This window comes from Ranitomeya imitator, chromosome 9 (assembly GCF_032444005.1).
Source record: "Ranitomeya imitator isolate aRanImi1 chromosome 9, aRanImi1.pri, whole genome shotgun sequence".
NCBI classification, from domain to species: Eukaryota; Metazoa; Chordata; class Amphibia; order Anura; family Dendrobatidae; genus Ranitomeya; species Ranitomeya imitator.
The window spans coordinates 42,422,606-42,445,071 of NC_091290.1; the positions used below are offsets into that span (position 1 = coordinate 42,422,606).

At 41.4% G+C, this 22,466-nt stretch overlaps 1 long non-coding RNA gene across 1 annotated transcript; it reads left to right on the top strand.

Moving 5' to 3' along the window:
* The first annotated feature begins 204 nt into the window (after window positions 1–204).
* Window positions 205–4,908, top strand: LOC138649073 (uncharacterized). The gene is made up of 2 exons (XR_011315235.1): window positions 205–1,802; window positions 1,841–4,908. It is a non-coding gene; the product is annotated as an uncharacterized lncRNA (long non-coding RNA).
* Window positions 4,909–22,466: the final 17,558 nt, after the last annotated feature.

The following is a 22,466-nucleotide window of genomic DNA, read 5'->3' on the forward strand; positions in this document are numbered from 1 at the left end:
CGATGATGCCAGATGTGTTCATTGCACACACTTCCGGAATCATCGCACCCCACACATTGGGCCCTGTGTTTTACCTTGCGCGGCGCAGCGTCGCCGCAAGGTAAACGAACATGCTGCGATCTAAAAAGACGCACCACATGTCCGGAATCACAGGGCCGCCGGATGCGCGTTACCACGCATAGTGGAGACGGGATTTCATGAAATCCCCTCCACTATGCTGTAGCATCTGGACACTGCGTGTTTGACGCTGCGTCTCTATGCAGCGTCAAACACGCAGTGTTTCCTGAACGTGGAAACCTACCCTTACAGTTCAGTCAGGAAAAGAAAAGCAATGTGTGTGCATGAAACTTCTGAAATCTCATAGCCTTTTCTGGTAATGTAAAGTGCAACTTAACCCCTTCATGACAGGAGGGGGCGCAGCACCTCACTGCGCAAATGTGAATGTAGCCTAACACCTTTTTATGTTATATCGGTTAATAGTGCGCAGCCAATTACTATGGCGCAATACAGCCACAATTTGAGGTAAAAAAAATTGTGTTTTCCCACTACAATGTATGAACGGTGCCTGAGGACGGAGTGTGGGTGGTTTTCATACAGAAACATGGCTTCTATACGCACTTTTCCTCACAAAAGCAAGTATTGGCATTTTAATACTGGGGATTTGCGTTGCTGCGGGCTCGTACAGAAGACACCCAGTGTTATAAATATCTTATTTATTGGAAGTTGTAATAGAAAGTCGCTGTTTTCCTCATTCTGTGTTATACAACCACCGTGTACAGGGTGGAATAAATACACACACAGGCTGCAGGCAATGCGTCATAATAAACACAGTCAGGGACAGGCACGGTCACGTATAAACTAGTTTCAGCCGGTTTGAACTGGTCATGAACGGCACTACATACATACTGCTCACTGGGACTTCTGTATCCCTACGCCATAACAATCCGCCATTTTATACTCTGAGTCATCCGTGAGGGAAGCTGCTTCTTTTATTAATTGTATCCCTTCTAACCTTTTTTGTGTTGTTTTTAGAATGAAAAAGTGATGCTGGCAGTATGAAAAGCAGTTTAATCATTTATTTTAAAACATTTCAGTCTCTTCTGTGTGGTAAAATAAATAGGGACTACATAACGTTCTCCTCACAGCGAGCCCGCGGAAGGATATAACGGTGGTACTGTTTGTGACGTCACGAGGGTCTATAAATACCCTCCCCCGCAGACTGCGCGCTCATTGCTGCTGTGAAGACGTCTTTGTGTGCGAAAGGCTCGTCGTGGAGAAGTTGCTGTGCGCGTCAGTTATAGCTTTTGTTTTCCGTGCTTGCATTTCTCGGCTATTATACAGGCTTCCGTGTAAGGTATTTGTTCTTATTGACATTTCTTGGAGCGTGAAATACCATTTTACCAGGTTATTGGGCGGGGGAGAGCGGTAGTTTCGTGGGGTTAGCGATTACTGTGTGAAGGCGCGGGTGTAATTCATGTGAAGGTTATGGCTATGTCCGTATAGAAAGGTTAACGTGTCATTGTCCGGGTGTTAAAATTAATGGTGGAGAATTTGCTCTTCCCAACGCATAAACCTAGCGGCCATTGTCCGGTGTAGAAGGGTTAGTCAGAAATGTGGCCGCCGTCATCGTGTAGAAGGGTTAGTAAGAAATATGGCCGCCGTCCTCGTTGTGTAGAAGGGTTAGTCAGAAATATGGCCGCCGTCCTCGTTGTGTAGAAGGGTTAGTCAGAAATATGGCCGCCGTCTTTGTTGTGTAGAAGGGTTAGTCAGAAATATGGCCGCCGTCCTCGTTGTGTAAAAGGGTTAGTCATAAATATGGCCGCCGTCTTCGTGTTGAAAGGTTAGCCATAAATATGGCCGCCGTCTTCGTGTAGAAGGGTTAGCCATAAATATGGCCGCCGTCTTCGTGTAGGAGGGTTAGTCATAAATATGGCCGCCTTGTGTGGTGTACTGGGTGGGGACCTTAACGGCCATTTCACTAAAATGAGGGTGGAGCTCTGTGGATGGCTCATGACGTCATGCATTTGTTGCTGTCCATTGTCTGCTAGTGGGTGGAGCTAGGGAGAGATGACGCGTTATGTTCCAACCTTAGTTGATATTCTCCAGAATGTGAGCGGAGCGTTTAGTGCCTGCTGTTAGCAGTAAGTGGGCGGAGCTGCAGCTTGTGACTGCGTTCTTTGTGGTCCCCCTAGTGGGCGGAGCTAATCGTGGTGCTGAATATTGCAGCATTTGCTGTCCTTGCCCTTTACTGGTAATCTTAAACCTGTTGCTAAATATGACCGCTGATTTAGTGGGCGGAGCTAAGCGTATTGACCAGCTGCCTCCTGTTCCATATATGGTCGTTAGTCTTGGCAGTGCTATGTAGTGAGGCTCTTCACTGCCCCCTCTTGTTCTTTCTGGGTAGTGGCATTTCAGTGACTGCCCTCTGCTGGCAGCCTCTAGATTTGATTGACTTCCAGTATTTGCTAGTGGATACAATCTTTTTTATTTTTTTTTACCACATTTGTAATCCTGGTGAAATGGTATTTTTAGCAGATTTGATATTATAGATTTTTGGTTTGAGACAGGAGCTTTCTAATAGCCGAGAAATAAATTTCCCATGCATGTGTATTCTCTGAAGAGTTGTCGCAACCACGGACAAGCATCGATGGAGCCACGCAACAGAATTAAAGACTTTATTGTGGGATCAGCCCCATTCCAGAAACCTGAGAAGACTGCATCTGCCTTGAGAAGAACAGAGTACTTGAAATAAGCCACCCAAATAGACTATGCCAAGAAAACAGATTTCTATGCTTCCCTTGCTGGCCAACCCATGCCACCCATTTAGTGGGCTAAGTATCACATTGACCGCCAATATACACTTAATGTTTGGGACTTTAGAGGGCAGCTTGTTGGCGAGGACACATGGGTGTCATGTCTGGTTTCTGTTCAGAACAACATTGTAGACTAAGAATTGTTTTATGTAATGACACTAGTGGCATTCTATTATGTTGCTCATATTAATGTCTGCTATAATACAACTGCAATGTTACAGCCGCTTGTTATATAGGACGATGAACACAATGCACCACTTTCCATGACCGCATGTTAACTTAAATTCTTTTTCCTTAGGGTGCAGTCATAGAACCTCATTTTCGTGATCCTTAACCACTAGCACCTCTAATCCTTCAGGCACCAGCAGTGGGGTTGTCTGCACAGGTGTCTGGTAACCAAACCAGTCTTTTTGTTTACTTTCTACCAGTCTCAATCTTCTCAAACATGAATTCACATCTGGGAGGAAACTTCACCCACATGTGGCCGCTTCATAGATAATGGGTAAGAAGGAGAGCTGTCCAATCTTTTAGGCTATTGAAATAATCAAGCACCCTATACCTGGTAAGCAATTACATTCTTCCCCCCAATAAGTGTGTCCTGGAGGGTAGCTGTATGCCGTTTAAAGGGTTATTCTCAACTTTGGAATTTACCTTCTATCCTATGCTAACCTTATGATACTGCTTCCAGCTACTGTGGCCCCGAGCGATCCTAAGAACCAGATCTCTACACCCCAACTGAATGGTAATTGCTCATTCATGTGCCGTTCAGTTTTCATTAAGTGAATAGAGCGGCAGTGTGCACGATCACCCACCTCTCCATTCAGACAAGGTCTCTTCTGAACCCCAGCGATTGGGACAGTACCTGTCCTGTGACTAGGAGATAACATTTGAGCTGAGCAACCCGTTTAATTTTAAGCAAGTGAAATAGCCCGCAGATTCCTGTTCATAGTGCCTTAATCTGGTTGCTGTGACTGGTATCATTTTTTTCGGTGTTACATTTTTTTATTCTCCCAAAACTAGCAAATGCTGAAGTTTAATATTTAAATAAGTCACCACATGGCTTCTATGTAGTATAATAGTACAATGGTACCCCTCCCCCCCCAAAAAAAAAAAAAAATCGGCAATCCACCAATTCACGTACACTCAATTACATATTAGGCTAGCTTCACACTAGCGTTTGGCAGGGCTGTGGGTAGAGCAGCAGTCTTCCTCTGTTAAGCCTCGTCCACTGCTGCGCCAACGTCTGCATGCTTCCTACGTACCAATCTTTAACATTTGGTATGCAGGCCATGCAACAAAATTCAGTTCAGCGCAGCGTCAAAATGATTAAGGCTATGTTCACACTTTGCAGATTCCACTGCGGATTTTTCCGCAGCAGAATTCCAAAATCCGCAGTGAAAACCGCAGCGCGTTTTCACTGCGGATTTATCGCGGTTTTTACTGCGTTTTCTTCTGCGGATTTTCAACTGCAGTTTTCTATTGGAGCAGCTGAAAATCCGCAGAAAAGAAGTGACATGCTGCGGAATGTAATCCGCAGCGTTTCCGCGCGGATTTTTCTGCAGCATGTGCACAGCGTTTTTTGTTTCCCATAGGTTTACATTGAAATGTAAACTCATGGGAAACTGCTGCGGATCCGCAGCGGTCAAATCCGCTGCGGATCCGCAGCAAAATCCGCAAAGTGTGAATATAGCCTCATGCCGAGGCATCTGCATGTTTTGCGTACCCAATGTTAAAGATGGGGTATGCAGGATGCATGCAGACGTAGGCAGAGCTAAAGGAAGAGGTGCTGCAGTGGGTGGGGCTTAATGGAGCAACAAGGCTGCCATATGCAGAACGCTAGTGTGAAACTAAAGCCTTAATGCATGAATTTCAAATTCTTAACACTAGATCTACATGAATACTGTAACATGTGGATGTATTTTTTACATTTCTTCCTAGGATTTTGTCTTTTGGGGTTACTGTTGACTGACAATCAGAAAAATGCTTTCTTAAACCTGTGTAAACAAGTAAGGTCTTTCCTTGGTTCTTCTTGCTGTAAGTTATGCATTTTCTGTGTTTTTGACATTAATTTATTCATTAAATTATGAAAAATAAATGTATTGTGTTTCAATGTCTTTCTTAAAGGTTTGGTGCAAATACGCAATGGTAATTTTCAGGCAGGAGTGAAGTGATCAAGGTCTAGGTCATTCTGCTACCACCCAATGCTGCAGCCGTCTTTCTGCTGATCTGAGGCCTCTACATTTTGGTCACACTTGGTAAAGCCACTAAAACATAAAGGTCTTGGATTTGTAAAGCGCACGGACCTTTTGTTTCAAGGTTAAGTGACACGTGTCCACAAAGTCTGATCGCTGTCTGAAAGATTTTTGATTTCGTTTCCTTGGACAGGTTACTCATCCTGAGTGAGTCAGGTTACATGCTCAATGAAGGAGATGTCAAGTGATCCTAAGTCAGCAGCCTCTCTTACCAGTTAAGTGTATTAAAAGGTCAACAAGTCTGCATGATTTACACACACTTCAATTAACACATCTTTGGTGCCTGTTATTTATTTTTTGCTAATGTGCTTCATGTAGTATCCATGTAGAAGTTTGTGCATACATTGCAACAAGCAAAACTTAAAAGTTGCTTCTAGTCCCCCACAAAAACATAAATTTCCAGCCTGTAATGGCTGTATATGTAGCTTTACAGTTTTAGAATCATAAAGGCTGATTAACAGCAAGATGATGGTAGGTTTTACTCTGAATTTTACAATTGGCAGTGTATGTTGCTATAACTTTAAATTGTTATACACAACTGCTGACAAATCTTACACAATACCTCCGACAACTTTACACAACCGCTTTATCAGTTACCATACAATTCATTTTCTTTTTTTTTTTGTGATCTCTCCATCCTCGGAAATGGGAGTTCAGAGACATAGCCAAGTTTCCTGCTCTGCCAAATCAGGAGCTTTTACAAGTAAGATGGTTATGATGTCTGGGCAACTTGGTATCGTGTCTTAACAGCACTGAAAAGGTATGCTCATGTGCTTGGTTTTCCCTCTAGTAAAAGGGGTTACTGTAGGTGGATTTGTCCTGTAGACCCTTAAAGGGGTGGTTCACTACTAGGACATCCCCTTGATATAAATGTTTGGGGCCAATAAATAATACTCTCCTCCCATGCATGTGCCGTTCCTGTGGTGTCTGCACTCGCACTCTCCAGGGCTCTGGTGCGGATGTGACATGTGACCCTGGTGCCCAATCTGCGCTGGGGTCTGTCCCCTGCCTTAGGACAAAATTAACATGACGAAGTCCAGGCTGCTGATGATCCCGGACTAACTACGGTATTTTGCCCGATTATTATCCCTATGATTTTTATCATTCAGTTCAAATGGATGTTACCTGATCTACAATACAAAAAAAATAGTAATGGTGTACAGCTGTGGGAGAGCATTTTATACAAAGCCTACCTATTTTTATTACATAAAGGGAGAGCTGGATTAATGCATGTGTACAGAAAGATTGATATTTGGAATTCGCCCTTTACTCCAAACATGATCACTGTTCTTACCACTTGGTGTTCTGTCCCTATGACCACAGGAGAACGACTGCTTTCTAACTTAAAATACAATATACGGCTTCTGAACGTCTGCATACAACGTATTTGTATGTCTACAAAGCTACAGAACAAATACAGCATGCTGAAGAACCCTGATGCAGGTTTCACACAGGCAGCTCTTCATTTTGCGTATAGCTTTGACTGACACATCAGCTGAAGGTAAATGGTGTACATCTACAGTGCTGGAGGGGGAATGGGAGTGGGGTAAAGGGGATGTCTGGCTTTGGGATTAAAGTCTTCAGTTACTATGTGACTGCAGACTTGTGAATCCTCTTAACACACGTACTGTTTGCAGGGAGTGTTGGTTGTGAAAACACATTCCAACTAGACTGGCATCACTCAACTTACAGGGTCAGACCAAGCATTTCTAGTTGGCATGTGACAACATGTATGAAAATTGTTGGTCAGTCCCACCTGATAATCCTGATGCTGTGCATACTATGAGGGTTCACGAATCTGACAGTGACTGCAGACTTAAACCCGCATAAACATAGACTGACCATTTAAAGGAACCAACCAATATAGTGTAACTTGCAAAGATTTACTCTACAACTAATTCCGCCTTTTTCATTTGGTGGGGAGAACTTTGTCATCTGACAGTTACGATGCTACAACTTTAAGCTTTGTGTTGTGCTATATAAGCCAGAATATCAACAATTGTATCTAGCTTAAAGGGGTTATCCAGTACATCCCTAGCTAAATCGCTATTTCAAACGTTTGCAGAGAAAAATATTGCATATAAAGAGAACATATGGTCAAGTATCAGTCCAATGTGTTCCACTTTCTACTGAGCTAAGGTTTTTTTTTATTATGACAAGTTATTGGGGGGAAAAAATCTTGCAAGAAAACATCTGCAACGGATAGGTGGGATAGATTGTATAATATTGGACATAAAGACCTTGGACTGAAGTCAAATAATTCTGAAATATTCCAGACAGCCCATGGACATGTGTGGTTCTGGAAAATATTGTCCATTCTATAATAATGTGTTGCCACTCTCAAACCAATGCAAAGCAATTGTGTTAATCAAGCAAAAATATACAGGTCAATGATAGGGTTGTAATTAATAGAGAAAGACTATGAAGAATTTTTAAGTTTTCGATAAGTACAGCATGTGAGTGCAGTGAAGGGCCGACCTGTCTTGCAAAATAAAATGTGAACATTGTCTATTACAAAAAAAATTATATAAAAAACACTCTGCAGTCAAACTCCAGGAGTATGCTGGCATCCTGCTATTGATTTTCCACAGTGACGTCTCAAGAAGAGGACACTTTACACCAAACGAAGATTTCAAGCAGCCTGGTGTGTGTAGTACACCGTAATACTAGTTTATTTTTCTTTGTGTCTTTTTAGCTTTCTGTAATAGAAGGGTTATTTGGGGATTTATTTTCCTGGATACTAGGTCATACATGGCTACCATCTTGATACTGTTAAGCAGGCGTTGAAAATACATAAGTAGTTATGAAATGTTTGTTCAACTGTGAAGTGATGCAAACTCATATCCTATATAACTTTTTTTTCCTATTACAGAAATGAGTAACAAATTGCCCACAATATGCACAGATTTTATCAGGAAAATTAGTAAAAGGCTATACCCCCCCCCCCCAAATCTGGTTTGGTAATCTGTCCTGTACCCTTTCAACAGATAAACAAGAACCTGCTAACGGCAACAGAAGCACATTGCAGTTTCTACTTGGATGAGTGCAGCAGGAACAGTGTTTCCTCTTGGTATTTTGCAGATCAGATTTCGATCGGTGGGTTTCCAGTATAACAAAGTGGAAGGAGTGCAGCTCTCCTGGATTCCCGAATACATGATCACACTCTGTATTTTTGGTCTATTGTTCTCTATGATTTCAACAGTGCCATTCAAACTTCGGTTGCCTGGTATAATTTCTGACGATTGCTAGAAACTTTCTTACTGTGAAAAATATACAACTCCATATACACATCTTTTTGAAGATAGTGTGGAAGTGTACTAGAGATTTCGCTCTTCACTTTTTTCATCACTTTTATGCCCTAACCAGAGACGTGAATGCACTATCTTTGTCTTCCACTAAACTTACTGTGACCAGTCCTTCTTGTGTGACAATTGGGCTGCTGTCACACGTTCAGTATTTGGTCAGTATTTTACATCAGTGTTTGTAAGCCAAAACCAGGAGTGGGCGATAACACAGAAGTGGTGCATATGTTTCTATTATACTTTTCCTTCAAGTGTTCCACTCCTGGTTTTGGCTTACAAATACTGACCAAATACTGCTAGTGTGACTGCAGCCTTAGTGGTATAGAGATGTCGATGGAGACTGCCCTTTACAGTGGAGAGATGATAATCGGGAGCAGTGATTGCGTAGAAGTGAATCGCAGTTTACCTTTTGGATTTGGTGAAGGCAGGAAAGACTCTTCTTGATTATATTTCAGATCCGTCATTACTAATTGAGTCTCCATTGAAACACACTGGTTGAGGAATGCTGCCTCCGCATAATGCAAGTTCGCAACAATTCTTGAGCAAAATCGTGTCTGAGTTAAATTGTGGGTTTGGAGTGAATGTTATCTCAGCAGTGCAGTTCAAGTGTGACGAGCCCTGTATGGTTTTACTGAAGTGATAGAAATTTGCTTGTGATAAGGTAAAAAATGATTTTTACAGGGGGGTGGGAGAGGGGTATTTTGCTTTACTGTTTTTGTATTAACAGGCTGAAAGAAACTGATTTTGGCGTCCCTCACCACCAAACCAGACCCATAAGAACCGTAGCGTGCGTTATTGATACCATCGTATCGGGGAGAAAGCTTCTAACTTTGGAATTGTAGTGTCTATGTCAAGATGATGCCAAGAGCATTGATGGAGCAGAGGTGAAGTAGAGTTTTTGATTAGGGCGAGGTTAGTGCAGGAATGGATTTTTTGTTTTTTTTCCCAGACCCCGTTCATCGCTGGGTTCTTCAGCAGAAATAAATTGGTTTAGGAATATCATCCTCTAGAAAAGGAAAGCACACTATCATTCTTGAGCAGCCATGTGCCCAAAATGTCAGTCTACGTGGGGTAGGTTTGGGGTGATTTCATAATCTCAGCATTTCAGTTATCAAAAGTGAAGGTGCAGTACATTTTATAAATGGAGGAGAGTACAGGAAGGGCTTTTCTGCCTTAATATTTTTCAGATTATTTTGTAACGTGACCCTCCGATAGAGGAATGTAGACTCCACAAAATGCAAGTACACTATTAACAAACTGGTAACGGTGCATCCACCTTGTAATAAACCTCGAAATGAGATTGTGAGCTACTATCGACCGTATTTAATCTGTCACTTCTGTGCATTACTGAATGTATTAGGAAGCTTCTCACTGTGGTGTGTGTATGTGTATATATTGTGTGCCAATATGCATTTATATACAAGTCTTGTGCTTAAAAGGGAAGGGATTTGTTCGGGTTTTTTTTTTTTTTTTTTTTAAATCAGAATTCCGCAAGGCCTTCTAAATTTGTACCAAGACCGGCATCCAGAAGAATGAGACCCCACTAACTAGGAGTATCTTATGGATCCTATAGTCCGATGAAAGGACTTAACTTTGGGAAATATTAGTGGCATTGTGGTAACAATGGAGGCTGTCGTATGTTAGAATTCTTCAGATCTACAGCAGGTGCAACTGGCGATGTGCAGTTTCGTTGGCGAGTGCAGATCAGGCCTTTCTCCCTTGGTATTTCAGATCAATTTGTAATCTTCCTCTGCAATAGAACAAGGCGATTGAGAAACACAAAATACATGAAGGATAGCAAACTTGAGCGGTACGATAACATTGTCAGACAAGTTGGGAGTGGGTTTGGGGCAATCTTCCTATTGAATAGCCCTGTATGGTTTGACAGAAGATTCATGAAGATGAGGTGAGTACTGGAAACATTTTCTCACCTAATATTTTTCAGATGAGTAGCCCTCCACTAAAACAAAGTGTTTGAGGAAAGCAATCCCACGAAGGGCAAGTACTCAATTCTGTGTCCAAATTAACGGATAAGTTGGAGTGGGTTTGTGGCCATTGATCTTGGCAGCGCACTTCAAGTGTGACGACCTCTGTGTAATGTCTCTGAAGATTGCTAGGAAGCTGTTTATTGTAAATATGCAGATTATGGATATGTGGTTTATCAATATGTATTGCAAAAGATGAAGCTTAAAGGTCAGGTGATTGTTTTACTGTTCTATCATCTTGTGTTAAAGAAGGCAAATTAATGTGATCCTGGACTCCCATCCGGATGCGTGCGAGGCCAATCTTAATCTTTTTTTATTAGAGAGTAGAGATCTTGACATAATTTGGTGTTGTGAGGTCACTGGACAGTGTCCTATGCTGTAATTCATTACAGATCTATACCCGGCATACCCAATATTTTTCCTATTATTGTCACTAGCGGTTGAGTGATGCAGCCCCCACAAAGTGCAAGTACGTGATTGTGTGTCCAAACTATCAGGCCAGTGGGGAGCAGGTTTGAGGTGATATTTTTCTTATTAACCTCATCAAGGCAGAACATGTGTTATGACCCCTGTATGATGGCACTAAGATTTCTAGGAACCTACGGTATGTACACACGCAAACACACACATTACAATAGCTGTGGTGTATTGCTGTAAAAGATTGTTCTTGAAAGGGGGGATTGTTTTGCGCAGGGCAGATGAAGTGTCCGTATCGGTAACGGGGCAGCTGGGCACTGCAGCTTCCCACATAGATGAGGTGAGTGCAGGAAACATGTCCTGCCTTGATATCTTTTTGATCCAAACGTTAATATGAGTTGGAGCGTGTTTGTAGGACAATTTTTCTTTTCCATACATACATTCATGCACAAACATATAGAACAGCACAGTATTAAACTGGTGGGTGCTCAGGTGTCCTCAGCATTACATCCAATACTTGCAGAAAGGAAAAAGGAAGGCAGCACTCCATAGACTTTCAAGTGGAAAAAAGTATTTATTCAGACCCACATGGCAGAGCGAGGTTTCTGCTCATACTCGCACTTGAGAAAGACTCTGTGTGAGCCGATTCGTCGCCATGTGGGTCTGAATAAATACACTTTTTTTTCTCTTGCAGGTCTATGGAGTGCTGCCTTCCTTTTATTACATGTATGCAGATGACACTAGAGTTGCTTTCCAGTATATATTGTAACAGATTGCTTATGAAGGGGTTGGGGGTGTTTTGCTTCACTTTTTTTCTTCTCATCAGCGCTAAAGAAAGCAGTGGGATCTCCATCCAGAAATGTGAGACCACCATCCTATTATTATTTATTCATCCTGTAGTCTAGATAAAAGATCTTGACATCATCATGGAAAAATTACTGACATACGTTGGAGGTGTGTGAATAGAGATTGTAAAATGTTAATATTCTCTACAAATCTTTGCCTGGATAATGCTAGGAGGAGGTGAGTACAGGGAAGGGATTTCTCGCTTGATATTTTTCAGATTAGTGCTCCTCCAATAAAATGAAGTGGTTGAGGAATGCAGCTCGTCAAAGTACAAGTACGCGATTGTGTTTCTAAATAGTGAGATGAGTTGGTTTGGTGCCATTGTCCTTTCATTAATCTCATCAGCGCAGAAGTATGAAGATCCCTGTATGATGACACTTGATTTCTAGAAATATACCTACGGTGGTGAATATACAAATAGTTATACACACTGTGCTATAGATGCTGAATATGGCTGTAAAGTATTTTCTTGAAGGGGAGAGGGGTTGTCTTGCTTTCCTGTTCATTATCTGCAGAGAAGAAGGCAATGGGACCATCATCCAGACACTGGAGACCACCATCTTTTTGTACTTTATTGATCTTAGTAAGAATAAAAGATCTTTATATAAAAATGTTTTTGGCATAACTTATAATTAGGATGATGATGACGACTTTCCAATGTAAGAATTTGTTACAGATCTGTGACTGGATAATGCTGAGAACAGATAATTGTAGTTTACTGTTAGGATGAGGGGAGTGCGGGGAAGGATTTTCTTTTTTAGTATTTTTCAGATGTTTATTTATCAGTGGCTCTCCAGTATAATGAAGTGGCTGAGTAATGCAGCCCCCTGAAAATGCAAGTACAGTATGAAACTATAGCCACATTGTGTCCAAATTGTCCGATGTCTCGTCGTTGCTTTGGAGGCGATTGTCTTATTGATCTCAGCAGAGGCAGATGAAGTGTCCGTATCGGTGACGGGGCAGCCGGGCACTGCAGGTTTCCACTTAGATGAGGTGAGTGCAGGAAACATGTCCTGCCTTGATATCTTTCAGATCCGTTTGTTATCAGCGGCTGAGGAATAATGGCCTCACAATATGCAGACAATCAGACATGAGCAGCGGTGCGTCCATAGTGTTAGATGAGTGGGAGTGAGTTTGGGGTCAATTTGTTTTCTTGATCTCAGCAGTGAAGTTCCATAGTCTTGTACGATGCACTGAAGATTGCGGGGAGCCGGCTTACTGGGGTAAATCTCTAAAATATATGCACTATAGATGTAGATATTGCTGTAAATGATTGTTGTGGAGGTGGAAGGGCTTGTTTTGCTTTACTATTTTTTATCATCATGGCTAAAAAAGATAAGAAAACATTGCGCTGGACCCCCATCCATAAACGTGAGACCACCGTCTTTTCGTATTTTATTAATCCTTATAGTATGAAGAAAGGCTCTTGACATGGACATATTAGTGACATAAGTTGGGGTTGTATGAATGGAGATTGTCTGATGTTGGGATTTGTTACAGATCTATGGCCGGATGATGCCGGGAGCAGAGGAGGATTGTATAATAGCAGGAGGTGAGTGCAGGGAAGGAATTTCTCTCTTAGTATTTTTAGATCTGTTGGAAATCAGCAGCTCTTCAGTAGTAAGAAAAATGATGAAGGAATGCAACACCACAAAATGCCAGTATGGGACCATTCTTGTCAGAAGCTGGAGTGGATTTGGGGGAGATTTTCTTATGCGAACAGTGTAATTCAGTTGTTACAACCCCTGGATGATCTCACCAGAGATCGCTGGGAACCTGATTACTGGGGTAAATATACAAGTATCTATGTGCAATTTGTATTCAAGCTTGCTGGTATATATTGTGCGATATGTCTGTGCTGGAAGGAGGAGTTTCCCTTCTCTTGGATTTAGCAATGGACTCGTATTTGGAAACATAAGGGCACCATCTAGGTATTTCTGATCGTATAGTATGGTAAAACAAAATCTTAGCTTGCTGGCAAAATGTGGAATTAGTGGGAAACGTAGTTGTCCTCCTTACAGGAAAATGCCAAGAGCAGTGATGGAGGAGGGTGAATTGCAGCTTACGGGTAGGATGAGGTGAGTGCAAGAACAGATTTTCTTTAGTGATTTTCAGATCTGCTTATCAGCGACTCTTGTATAAAATGGTTGAATCGAACATAAGCAATAGCGTGCCCAAATTGTTAGATGTGTGTGTGCTTGATTATCTTATTGATCTCATAGGGCAGTTCAGGTATGTAGCACTGAACTACTAGGAACCAGCTTCCTGTGGTTAATATATACATATATATTATATTGGAAAGGGTGTGTTTTGTTTTCCTGTTCTTCATCATTGCCTCTCCAGGAGTACAAAGTGGTTGGGAAATTTGGCCCCAACAAAATGCAAGTACGTTGTCAAACTTAAGCAAAACGGGGCGTCCAGTTGTCAAATATATAGGAGCGGGTTTGGGGTGATTGTCTTATTGATCTCCGCAGCGCAGTTCTGGTATGGAGACCCTGTATGAGAGTACTGAAGATGACTAGGAACCTGAGAACTGTGGTGAATATAGTTACATATATTATATTTGAAGGGCGGGGAGGGTGTTTTGCTTTCCTGTTCTTTATATTTAGAATTGAAGATTTTTGGCACAGGACCATCATACAAAAATGGGAGACCACCATCTTTAATCCTATAGCACAAAGAAAAATTCTTTATGTGAAATTGTTATTGGCAGAAGTTGTAATTTGGGTCATGATGGAGACTTTCCAATGTTCTGTATAGATCTGTGACCAGATTCAGTTTCCTATTAGAGAGAGGTGAGTGCAGGGTCGGGTTTCCCACTTGATGTTTTTCAGATCTGTTTGTTATCAGTGGCTCCAAGAAAATAAAGTGGTTGGGGAATACGGCCCCAATAAAAGGCAGGTACGCTATTTAATTTGAGCAAACGGGGTGTCCAGTTGTCAAATATATAGGAGCGGGTTTGGGGCCATTGTCTTATTGATCTCAGCAGGGCAGTACAAGTCTGGAGACCCCTGTATGATGGCACTGAAGATTTCCAGTAAGCGTCTTACTGTTTTGAACATATTGGACTATAGATGTTACCAGTATATTTTGTTGTAATAGATTGTGCTTAAAGTGGGGTCATTTTTTGCTGCTTTTAATATAACAGTTTGGGGGAGGGAGATATTTTTGCTTTACTGTGCTTTGTCTTCAGAGTTGAAATCTGCAACTGAATTTGACCCAGGATCCCAATAGAGAAAAGTAAGACCACCTTCTTTGTGTACGTTATTGATCCTGTAGTTCTATGAAAAGATCTGTAAGAGGAAATATTAGTGGCATAAGGTGGAGTTGTGGTGACGATGCAGATGGTCCTATACTGGATCTCTTTACACAGGATAACGCCGGCAGCGGTGATGGCGCAGAGGAGAATTACAGATTACTATTGGGAGGAGGTGAGTGCATGGAAGGGTTTTCTCTCTTGGTATTTTCCAGATACGTTTGTTATCCATGGATCTCCAGGAAAAAAAAATAATGACAGCATGCAGCCCACCAAAAAATGAAAGTAACCTATTATTCTGAGTGGGTTTGGGGTGATTGTCTTCTTCTTGATCTCAATGCTGCAGTCCAAGTGTGAAGATCTTTGCATAAAAATGTAATGGGCATTGTTGTAATCAGGGCGACAATTGAGACTTTCCAGTGTTCTGTACAGAGCTACGGCAGGATTCAGTTTCCTATTAGGAGGAGGTGAGTGCATTTCCCGTTTGATGTTTTTCAGATCCTATTTCTCGACAATATAATAAAGTGGTGGAAGGAACAATGGCCCCCACAAAATGCAAGTAAATACATTTAAGAAATAGTGCCCACATTCAGTCTATTTGGAGAGGATTTGGGGCAATTGTCGTATTATTAATTTCAACAGTGCAGATCAAGTGTATGATGCCACTGAAGATTGCTAGCAGCAGCTTACTGTGGTGAATATACCGATATATATATGTATATACACACATATTACGTGGGAAATGTCCGTATATATTGTTCTAAATAGTCTTGAAGGGGGGATTTGTTTTGTGTCACTGTGCTTTATTATCAGAGTTAAAGAAGGCAACTGAATTTGGTGCTGGACCCCCATCCAGAAACGTGAGACCATTATTATCATACTTTATTGTTCTTATACTATTGACAAAAGGATTTGATATGGAAATTATGGCATAAATGATGGAGCTGTAGTGAGGCTATGTCGGATATTTGCAGATATATCTACAGATTTGTCACTGGATAATGCCAACAGCAGAGATTGAGACAAGGTGAATTGTAGTTTACGATGAGGAGGAGGTGAGTGCAGGGAAGGGTTTTCTCACTTTATATTTTTCAGATCCACTTTTTATCAGCGTCTTAATAATAGAAAAAACGTGGTGTAGGACCGCAGCCCCTACGATCTGAAAGCGACTCTGAAACCAGTGTGTCCACATTGTCAGATAAGTTGGAAGCCGGTTTGGGGCGATTTGTCTTATTGATCTCCGCAGCACAGTTCTGGTATGGAGACCCCTGTATGACAGCACTGAAGATGACTAGGAACCTGAGAACTGTGGTGAATATAGTCACATATATTATATTTGAAGGGCGGGGAGGGTGTTTTGCTTTCCTGTTCTTTATATTTAGAATTGAAGAATTTGGCACAGGACCATCATCCAAAAATGGGAGACCACCATCTTTAATCCTATAGCACAAAGAACAGTTCTTTATGTGAAATTGTTATTGGCAGAAGTTGTAATTTGGGTGATGATGGAGACTTTCCAATGTTCTGTATAGATCTGTGACCGGATTCAGTTTCCTATTAAGGAGAGGTGAGTGCAGGGCCGGGTTTCCCACTTGATGTTTTCCAGATCTGTTTGTTATCAGTGGCTGCAAGAAAATAAAGTGGTTGGGGAATACGGCCCCAATAAAAGGCAGGTACGCTATGTAACTTGAGCAAACGGGGTGTCCAGTTATCAAATATATAGGAGCAGGTTTGGGGCGATTGTCTTATTGATCTCAGCAGGGCAGTACAAGTCTGGAGACCCCTGTATGATGGCACTGAAGATTTCCAGTAAGCCTCTTACTGTTTTGAACATATTGGACTGTAGATGTTACCAGTATATTTTGTTGTAATAGATTGTGCTTAAAGTGGGGTCATTTTTTGTTGCTTTTAATATAACAGTTTGGGGGGGAGGGATATATTTTTGCTTTACTGTGCTTTGTCTTCAGAGTTGAAATTTGCAACTGAATTTGACCCAGGACCCCAATAGAGAAAAGTAAGACCACCTTCTTTGTGTACGTTATAGATCCTGTATTGTTATTGGCAGAAGTTGTAATTTGGGTCATGATGGAGACTTTCCAATGTTCTGTATAGATCTGTGACCAGATTCAGTTTCCTATTAGAGAGAGGTGAGTGCAGGGTCGGGTTTCCCACTTGATGTTTTTCAGATCTGTTTGTTATCAGTGGCTCCAAGAAAATAAAGTGGTTGGGGAATACGGCCCCAATAAAAGGCAGGTACGCTATTTAATTTGAGCAAACGGGGTGTCCAGTTGTCAAATATATAGGAGCGGGTTTGGGGCCATTGTCTTATTGATCTCAGCAGGGCAGTACAAGTCTGGAGACCCCTGTATGATGGCACTGAAGATTTCCAGTAAGCCTCTTACTGTTTTGAACATATTGGACTGTAGATGTTACCAGTATATTTTGTTGTAATAGATTGTGCTTAAAGTGGGGTCATTTTTTGTTGCTTTTAATATAACAGTTTGGGGGGGAGGGATATATTTTTGCTTTACTGTGCTTTGTCTTCAGAGTTGAAATTTGCAACTGAATTTGACCCAGGACCCCAATAGAGAAAAGTAAGACCACCTTCTTTGTGTACGTTATAGATCCTGTATTGTTATTGGCAGAAGTTGTAATTTGGGTCATGATGGAGACTTTCCAATGTTCTGTATAGATCTGTGACCAGATTCAGTTTCCTATTAGAGAGAGGTGAGTGCAGGGTCGGGTTTCCCACTTGATGTTTTTCAGAACTGTTTGTTATCAGTGGCTCCAAGAAAATAAAGTGGTTGGGGAATACGGCCCCAATAAAAGGCAGGTACGCTATTTAATTTGAGCAAACGGGGTGTCCAGTTGTCAAATATATAGGAGCGGGTTTGGGGCCATTGTCTTATTGATCTCAGCAGGGCAGTACAAGTCTGGAGACCCCTGTATGATGGCACTGAAGATTTCCAGTAAGCCTCTTACTGTTTTGAACATATTGGACTATAGATGTTACCAGTATATTTTGTTGTAATAGATTGTGCTTAAAGTGGGGTCATTTTTTTTTGTTGCTTTTAATATAACCGTTTGGGGGAGGGAGATATTTTTGCTTTACTGTGCTTTGTCTTCAGAGTTGAAATCTGCAACTGAATTTGACCCAGGATCCCAATAGAGAAAAGTAAGACCACCTTCTTTGTGTACGTTATTGATCCTGTAGTTCTATGAAAAGATCTGTAAGAGGAAATATTAGTGGCATAAGGTGGAGTTGTGGTGACGATGCAGATGGTCCTATACTGGATCTCTTTACACAGGATAACGCCGGCAGCGGTGATGGCGCAGAGGAGAATTACAGATTACTATTGGGAGGAGGTGAGTGCATGGAAGGGTTTTCTCTCTTGGTATTTTCCAGATACGTTTGTTATCCATGGATCTCCAGGAAAAAAAAATAATGACAGCATGCAGCCCACCAAAAAATGAAAGTAACCTATTATTCTGAGTGGGTTTGGGGTGATTGTCTTCTTCTTGATCTCAATGCTGCAGTCCAAGTGTGAAGATCTTTGCATAAAAATGTAATGGGCATTGTTGTAATCAGGGCGACAATTGAGACTTTCCAATGTTCTGTACAGAGCTACGGCAGGATTCAGTTTCCTATTAGGAGGAGGTGAGTGCATTTCCCGTTTGATGTTTTTCAGATCCTATTTCTCGACAATATAATAAAGTGGTGGAAGGAACAATGGCCCCCACAAAATGCAAGTAAATACATTTAAGAAATAGTGCCCACATTCAGTCTATTTGGAGAGGATTTGGGGCAATTGTCGTATTATTAATTTCAACAGTGCAGATCAAGTGTATGATGCCACTGAAGATTGCTAGCAGCAGCTTACTGTGGTGAATATACCGATATATATATGTATATACACACATATTACGTGGGAAATGTCCGTATATATTGTTCTAAATAGTCTTGAAGGGGGGATTTGTTTTGTGTCACTGTGCTTTATTATCAGAGTTAAAGAAGGCAACTGAATTTGGTGCTGGACCCCCATCCAGAAACGTGAGACCATTATTATCATACTTTATTGTTCTTATACTATTGACAAAAGGATTTGATATGGAAATTATGGCATAAATGATGGAGCTGTAGTGAGGCTATATCGGATATTTGCAGATATATCTACAGATTTGTCACTGGATAATGCCAACAGCAGAGATTGAGACAAGGTGAATTGTAGTTTACGATGAGGAGGAGGTGAGTGCAGGGAAGGGTTTTCTCACTTTATATTTTTCAGATCCACTTTTTATCAGCGTCTTAATAATAGAAAAAACGTGGTGTAGGACCGCAGCCCCTACGATCTGAAAGCGACTCTGAAACCAGTGTGTCCACATTGTCAGATAAGTTGGAAGCCGGTTTGGGGCGATTTGTCTTATTGATCTCCGCAGCACAGTTCTGGTATGGAGACCCCTGTATGACAGCACTGAAGATGACTAGGAACCTGAGAACTGTGGTGAATATAGTCACATATATTATATTTGAAGGGCGGGGAGGGTGTTTTGCTTTCCTGTTCTTTATATTTAGAATTGAAGAATTTGGCACAGGACCATCATCCAAAAATGGGAGACCACCATCTTTAATCCTATAGCACAAAGAACAGTTCTTTATGTGAAATTGTTATTGGCAGAAGTTGTAATTTGGGTGATGATGGAGACTTTCCAATGTTCTGTATAGATCTGTGACCGGATTCAGTTTCCTATTAAGGAGAGGTGAGTGCAGGGCCGGGTTTCCCACTTGATGTTTTCCAGATCTGTTTGTTATCAGTGGCTGCAAGAAAATAAAGTGGTTGGGGAATACGGCCCCAATAAAAGGCAGGTACGCTATGTAACTTGAGCAAACGGGGTGTCCAGTTATCAAATATATAGGAGCAGGTTTGGGGCGATTGTCTTATTGATCTCAGCAGGGCAGTACAAGTCTGGAGACCCCTGTATGATGGCACTGAAGATTTCCAGTAAGCCTCTTACTGTTTTGAACATATTGGACTGTAGATGTTACCAGTATATTTTGTTGTAATAGATTGTGCTTAAAGTGGGGTCATTTTTTGTTGCTTTTAATATAACAGTTTGGGGGGGAGGGATATATTTTTGCTTTACTGTGCTTTGTCTTCAGAGTTGAAATTTGCAACTGAATTTGACCCAGGACCCCAATAGAGAAAAGTAAGACCACCTTCTTTGTGTACGTTATAGATCCTGTATTGTTATTGGCAGAAGTTGTAATTTGGGTCATGATGGAGACTTTCCAATGTTCTGTATAGATCTGTGACCAGATTCAGTTTCCTATTAGAGAGAGGTGAGTGCAGGGTCGGGTTTCCCACTTGATGTTTTTCAGATCTGTTTGTTATCAGTGGCTCCAAGAAAATAAAGTGGTTGGGGAATACGGCCCCAATAAAAGGCAGGTACGCTATTTAATTTGAGCAAACGGGGTGTCCAGTTGTCAAATATATAGGAGCGGGTTTGGGGCCATTGTCTTATTGATCTCAGCAGGGCAGTACAAGTCTGGAGACCCCTGTATGATGGCACTGAAGATTTCCAGTAAGCCTCTTACTGTTTTGAACATATTGGACTATAGATGTTACCAGTATATTTTGTTGTAACAGATTGTGATTAAAGAGGGGTCATTTTTTGCTGCTTTTAATATAACCGTTTGGGGGAGGGAGATATTTTTGCTTTACTGTGCTTTGTCTTCAGAGTTGAAATCTGCAACTGAATTTGACCCAGGATCCCAATAGAGAAAAGTAAGACCACCTTCTTTGTGTACGTTATTGATCCTGTAGTTCTATGAAAAGATCTGTAAGAGGAAATATTAGTGGCATAAGGTGGAGTTGTGGTGACGATGCAGATGGTCCTATACTGGATCTCTTTACACAGGATAACGCCGGCAGCGGTGATGGCGCAGAGGAGAATTACAGATTACTATTGGGAGGAGGTGAGTGCATGGAAGGGTTTTCTCTCTTGGTATTTTCCAGATACGTTTGTTATCCATGGATCTCCAGGAAAAAAAAATAATGACAGCATGCAGCCCACCAAAAAATGAAAGTAACCTATTATTCTGAGTGGGTTTGGGGTGATTGTCTTCTTCTTGATCTCAGTGCTGCAGTCCAAGTGTGAAGATCTTTGCATAAAAATGTAATGGGCATTGTTGTAATCAGGGCGACAATTGAGACTTTCCAATGTTCTGTACAGAGCTACGGCAGGATTCAGTTTCCTATTAGGAGGAGGTGAGTGCATTTCCCGTTTGATGTTTTTCAGATCCTATTTCTCGACAATATAATAAAGTGGTGGAAGGAACAATGGCCCCCACAAAATGCAAGTAAATGCATTTAAGAAATAGTGCCCACATTCAGTCTATTTGGAGAGGATTTGGGGCAATTGTCGTATTATTAATTTCAACAGTGCAGATCAAGTGTATGATGCCACTGAAGATTGCTAGCAGCAGCTTACTGTGGTGAATATACCGATATATATATATGTATATACACACATATTACGTGGGAAATGTCCGTATATATTGTTCTAAATAGTCTTGAAGGGGGGATTTGTTTTGTGTCACTGTGCTTTATTATCAGAGTTAAAGAAGGCAACTGAATTTGGTGCTGGACCCCCATCCAGAAACGTGAGACCATTATTATCATACTTTATTGTTCTTATACTATTGACAAAAGGATTTGATATGGAAATTATGGCATAAATGATGGAGCTGTAGTGAGGCTATGTCGGATATTTGCAGATATATCTACAGATTTGTCACTGGATAATGCCAACAGCAGAGATTGAGACAAGGTGAATTGTAGTTTACGATGAGGAGGAGGTGAGTGCAGGGAAGGGTTTTCTCACTTTGTATTTTTCAGATCCACTTTTTATCAGTGTCTTAATAATAGAAAAAACATGGTGTAGGACCGTAGCCCCTACGATCTGAAAGCGACTCTGAAACCAGTGTGTCCACATTGTCAGATAAGTTGGAAGCCGGTTTGGGGCGATTTGTCTTATTGATCTCCGCAGCACAGTTCTGGTATGGAGACCCCTGTATGACAGCACTGAAGATGACTAGGAACCTGAGAACTGTGGTGAATATAGTCACATATATTATATTTGAAGGGCGGGGAGGGTGTTTTGCTTTCCTGTTCTTTATATTTAGAATTGAAGAATTTGGCACAGGACCATCATCCAAAAATGGGAGACCACCATCTTTAATCCTATAGCACAAAGAACAGTTCTTTATGTGAAATTGTTATTGGCAGAAGTTGTAATTTGGGTGATGATGGAGACTTTCCAATGTTCTGTATAGATCTGTGACCGGATTCAGTTTCCTATTAAGGAGAGGTGAGTGCAGGGCCGGGTTTCCCACTTGATGTTTTCCAGATCTGTTTGTTATCAGTGGCTGCAAGAAAATAAAGTGGTTGGGGAATACGGCCCCAATAAAAGGCAGGTACGCTATGTAACTTGAGCAAACGGGGTGTCCAGTTATCAAATATATAGGAGCAGGTTTGGGGCGATTGTCTTATTGATCTCAGCAGGGCAGTACAAGTCTGGAGACCCCTGTATGATGG